Source organism: Penicillium waksmanii, assembly GCF_028829765.1.
Source record: "Penicillium waksmanii strain IBT 27052 chromosome Unknown utg000001l:1.0-4852451.0:1.0-4856178.0, whole genome shotgun sequence".
Lineage (NCBI taxonomy): Eukaryota > Fungi > Ascomycota > Eurotiomycetes > Eurotiales > Aspergillaceae > Penicillium > Penicillium waksmanii.
The window spans coordinates 4,788,182-4,794,181 of NW_026643248.1; positions in this window are offsets into that span (position 1 = coordinate 4,788,182).

A 6,000-nucleotide genomic window follows, 5' to 3' on the forward strand; every position below is an offset into this window, starting at 1 on the left:
CGTGGCCGCAAGCCAATCGAATGCTCCACAGATGAAGTCTGGCAATCCTTATATCACGCATCATGACCGAGTTCGCTGGAAAGTTGCTGCCAGTAGAAGGTTGTTGCATGGCCGAAAACAGGAATCGACCTAGAGCTGGGCGGGAATGCATTGTAGGGCCGACGGGTGCGAGCCAAGGGAGTCACTCTGCCATACTCGAGGTTGCTTCATTCCCGGCAATAAATCGCAATTTTAGCATTCTTGTGCCCCGGGTCACCACCGAACGGCACAAATTCACCAGTGGACGCAGCCTCGCAAATTACGGCCGTTCGATTGCCGCAGCGGTTGCAATTGCTCAATTATTACTCGAAGGATGCCAGGCGAGTTTGTGATAGCTGTTGACCTCGGACGTAGCTGTGATGTTCTGCCATTGTGGGCCTGTCACATGTGCCCGACGCGAGACGCTGCGACGCGTCAGTGCACGGCCTTGTCGCCTGTAGTATACCGCTGGGTGCTGCCGTAGGTCGGTGTCAAGTGACGACAGAAAACACGAGGCCCAAGAGAAAAAACACGCGAGACGAACCGAAAACAAGCGGGTTGTGAACACGATGCCTGAGCGAGAACCGTCTTTCTGATGTGGTCATCCAGATGCGCCCTGCGGGAATCGAACCCGGTCCGTTAAGGAAGCCAACGTGGCATATTCGACTAGACCACGGGAGCAGATGCGCTGAACGCGCGAAATCTGCCTCACTATCCAGCATCTTCTTAGAAATATCATAGCCACCGTTAGTCTCGACCCGTACCCAGCTACATCACACCTTTGAGCCCCACGAGTGTCTCTCATTTGGCCATGCCAATGTAATATGATATTCGAAAAGAGGGCCAGAAGAATGGACTTGAATCGCTGACATTTTGATGGTTTTCCAATTCTACTGCTACCATGTACGTGCGCATCTGAGGATATATATTATGCACATGATGATCATTTATCGATAATACCTAAGAGCTGTGTATCACCAAAGAATATGCGACGAAGCTCGAGCCGCGTAGAAGAGCGACCCGAGTGAAATAATGATTCAATCTATCGTCAATAGATGTACATGGTGTACCCTTTAACATTTTTGAATTGAATTGGTAACCAAAGTTGGTTGCACCATCACACAACTGCAAGCCCATAGTCGAGTTTTTCAGAAAAGACTATTCGCAGATGACTACATTACGATCTGCTGTAATGACAGATTCTAGTTGACGAACTGCATCATGTTTCACCGTCTTTCATCTTTTACAGTACATCCTTGGTGAGCCAACGAAGATCCCACGGTAACGGCGATGGGTAGTCACCGTTGGCAGCCACTTCACCGCTCGGCAGTTACGCCGCGCCGCAAATCAATTTGTTGACCCACTGGTTCCCATCGATATGTCACCAACTCTCAACTGTCACTCACCTCCGGCCCTCATCGCCAGCCCTTACCATCAACGTATCCTCACCATCAACGTGTCCTCAACATTAACACGCCTTCATCAGCACGCCAACACTACCTACTCACTGTCGAAAGCCCGCATTTCACCACGTCGAGACAAATTCTGCCTCAAGACACGCATTCACAAATGGAGACTACTTTGGATTGCACGCGTCGCCCAGATCGGCCACCAAGCTATCATACACTGAGATCCCCATGGCCCGATGACTCAGTGTCCTACTTCGCACTACGTTGAAGAAATGCCCATAGTCGAAAGACAGGGCGTGATTCAAGGCTCCATAACAACTTTACGCGAACCAGGAACATGGCTATTGAACTCTACAAACAGGCTGAAGGGCATGACACAACGTATACTGGATGATTCTTGATTCTTTGGAGCAGGTCTTGGCTTCTTCGAGGACTCCCCCGAATACTAGTCTCTGACACCACGAAGAGGTGCCTGCAATCGCCAGAGGATCAGGACGAGGACCGCGGCGCCACGGGTCGCCTAATGAGCACAAATTTGATAACGCAGGGCTCAAGGCTGCATGGAAGCTCAAGATTATACAATCACAGGGCTCAGAGCTGTGAGGGAGAACTTGGTGTCGCAGCGGTCTCCTGCGGAGGTTCTTGGTAACGCAGGCGTCCCTGCGGGTCTCCCTTGGTTTCGCAGCGTCCCCCTGCGGAGACTCTTGATCTCGCAGATGTCCCTGCGGAGGCTCTTGATGTCGCAGATGTCCCTGCGGAGGCTCTTGATATCGCAGATGTCCCTGCGGAGCACATTTTTACAACGACAGGGCTCATTGGCTGCGAGGGAGCACGTTTTCACAGTCACAGGGCTCATTGGCTGCGAGGGAGCACATTTTCACAGTCACAGGGCTCATCGTCTGTGAGGGAGCACACTCTTACAATCGCAGGGCTCATTACTGCGAGGGAGAACTTGTTGACGCAGCGGTCTCCTGCGAGGCACACTTGTTGACGCGGAGCCCGTCCCGCGAGGCACACTTGATCACGCAGAGCCCGTCCTGCGAGGCACACTTGTTGACGCGGAGCCCGTCCCGCGAGGCACACTTGATCACGCAGAACCCGTCCTGCGAGGCACACTTGTTGACGCGGAGCCCGTCCCGCGAGGCACACTTGATCACGCGGAGCCCGTCCCGCGAAGAGTACTTGGTAACGCAGATCTTACCTGCAAAAGACACCCAAGGCTGCGTGGCCCGGAGTGTGAGGAGGAAAGTCCTGCTTTTCTTTTCGACGGGAAAAGAGCGTCTTTTATGCTATTCTGATTAGGGGTTTCGGCAGCGACCACTTGCGTACATTTTGCCGGACCCAGAGATTTGACTCGAAATTCGCAGCGGTCGACCCTAATTTTGCAGGGTGTTGAGGCGGTTTACCAACGTTGAAATAAGAAATTTCAAGAGTTTGGAGTGGAGAGCGGTGGAGTGGCTGGATCCACCTGGAGCCGTGGTCTGCATGATGCGATGCGTGACAAATCATTTGCCTCATCAACGGTGTTGACAATGGTGAAACGGCCTTTAGCGCAGTTTTGTATGAGGTGTAGACCGAAGTGGCATGCCATGGGCTATTCGCCGTGGCAGCTCAATTTCTTGTGGCTCCAGAAGTCTGCCAATATTCGCTCGCACCGTAGCCAATCGATTTGCGAATCATTGGTCTCAACATTGCTCAACGATGTGAAACGGTTTTCACGCTGCTAATATGTAGAGTCGTTCCATGGAAGACTCGCCTGGCAGATCGGTTGCCCGCCCGCGGAATTTTTCGCCTGCAAAATTTTCTGCTCTCGCCTCCGTGAGAGAAAAAATGATTTCCCTCAGCCTAGCTAACATATTTCCCGCCGCAATTCGGATTCACTGCATCGCCTCATGCCGCCAAACCCTTTTTTTTTTTCACTTGCCAGCACAGGATGACTAGGGTACTTCGTGTGCCCACGCCCACAAGCCGGCCGAGGTACCATCGATGAAGAGATGTCGACGCCGAGTCCGTCGTCGGAACATGATTTCGTCACGCGCCAATAGAGACTCCGCCACTGACCAGGATTCATCGTCTCTACAATCAATCGGCTACTGTACCCGTAAATTACCTCGCGGATTTTCGAAATTGGATAATTTCATGAATATGGAATCGGTGATTTCTCGTCGATCTAGTTGCTCCAGCTAGCTCGACAGTCAAAAGAATCTCATAGACACACTTAAATTGCTAGATGCGTTGTGACCATCTACGATATGAGGCTGAATTCGACGAGAGAACCTCGGTGGCGCCATTCATTATGGGAGAAACGGACAAAGACTTCCCGGACAACGGCCAGATGTCACTTATCGTTCCACAAACTGTGCCCTCTCTATGCACTGCTTGCCAAAGCCACCGTCATCGCCTCCAGCCTCTTACGAAGGAAAGGAGGTGCTAATCTTAAGTCTTAGAGAAATACTTTCACCAAACATTCTAATAAAGCATCAGCTGAAGCTTAACCAGAGCCTCGGCTGTTTTACTTGCGGTTGGAGACTACGACCTTCTTGGCCGTCCCTGGGAACGTTACACAAGCTATATGTCACCGGATTGCTGAAAATGTCCCGTTTGAAGAACGCTGATCCTGCATCGTTTGAGGATGTGTTTTCAAGACCGGATCAAATAGGATGCTAACGGATATTCGAAAGCAATAAGTGTTGCTATCGTTCCTTGAGAACAAAGCTTGGAGGAAGTCTACAAGAAGTGGTACTGCATAAGTCTGAGACCTTGACCTCGTGTGACTACTTTTTGTAAAATGCTAAACATTCCAAACGCTGACGCATGTGAGACGGAGAATAAGTCTTGCTTGATTTATCTTGAACCACCTTCTGGAAGCAAAGACTAGACATCGTGCATTTCCTCTCTTTCACTATTTACGTCTTCCAAACTACCTTGTCTCCGGAGGCGTCTATTTTCCGCCTTCAACCCATCGCACATCTTCTGGAGCTTCTCATTCTCATTCTCTGACTTTTCGCAACGATCATCCGAAGCTAAAGCGAGGGTTTCATTTCTTTGTATCCAATAGGGACACTGCAAATGACTCGATTCCAATTCATCATATTTTCCTTGAACTTTGGCAAGCTTTTCCCGGATTTCTACCAACTCGGATCTCAGCCTTATGTTCGAGTCGGTAGATGCTTCGATCAAATGGTCGCAAAGCTGGTGGTTTTCAATCGTGCCATCAGATTCCTAGTGGGATCAGTCAGTCTTCTGGAATGGCGAGCGGACGTATGTCTGGTGTCTCACTGAGAGTATAGTGTGGATCTCGTCCCGGAGACGTCTCCTCTCCACCGGTCGAGACAAGTCATCTGACTTCCGGTTGGATAGGTTTGAAGTTGGCATGGTGTCAAATCAGAGGGTATACGCAAGAGGAGAGAGTATAGTGAGGCGAATGCTCGTCGATTTCCACTCAAAGAGTACAAGGAATAGGTCTTTAAGTTGTGTCTTTGTAATATGCGTGACCTTGCTTTTTAAGTCCAACGGAGAATTTTGGCCCCCAACACACTTAGCCATTGAAGCCCTATCGGGATGCTATGAAGACCGCTAGCTCTCTATTTGATTCCGCCAAGCTACGCAAAGCTAGCCGGCGATTCTAGCCGAAGCAATCCTATCAACGAGCTACAATCATGATTTCACCCACTGTATTCCGACCCCGCCCTCATGACATGTGTTAATTCTCCGGAACTTTGGAGCTTGGTCTTTTTTTTTAACCTACTTCACCCTGTTCCACCAAATCTTTGGCAGACTACGGAGTGAATTTCCTAAATCAGCTTCATTAGTCTCACAGCATGATAAAAAAACACTCGATGCTCTCAAAGTACTGCCTCCTCATTCAAGACCCAAGTAAATTCGAGTCGTAGTGGTCTTTACTATTGTTAGGAGAACCATGGTAAATCTAAGCCATCCAATAATTTAGGCGATATGAGGGGCGCTCTTCCTGGAACCATCATTCGTACCAATGCAGCTTTGGGACTGCCGACCGTCTGGGTTTAGCGCATTCCCCAACCCTGGCACGAAGACAAAAGATTGCCAACCGACGACTTATGAGCCATTTTCTAAGCTAAGTAGTCAATCAGGGCGGTAAACGGGGATCTACCGACAACCTGCTTCCAAAGAAGCCTAGGTCAGGTGTATCTCAAGCTCACCTCATCTTATTTCTGATCGCCTTGAAGTCCGTCAATTCGAGAGAAAGCACTGTCCTCTAATTAGTCAGGTGTACAAGGGAGCCACATGATTCCTCGGTGTGTATTCTAGCAATGACAACGAGACTTTAAGCGTTGTTGGAGATTGAAGGATCACCAAAGCGGTCACACGCATTAGAAGACATAGCCCTCAATCTAGACCCCGGCCATGCTTGCACTTTTGACCCCTCTTTAATGATTAAAAACCATTCATACCTCCCTTCTGACCAGAAACGCACGGGTTATAGTGGGAACAGACAAGTTCTGGGTCGTCGGGAGAACCAGAAGTCGTGTTCTGTGATCCGCGAAGGTCGATCCAGCGGTGGAGCCTGCTCCAAGAGCCAGCCAATCCACTTCAC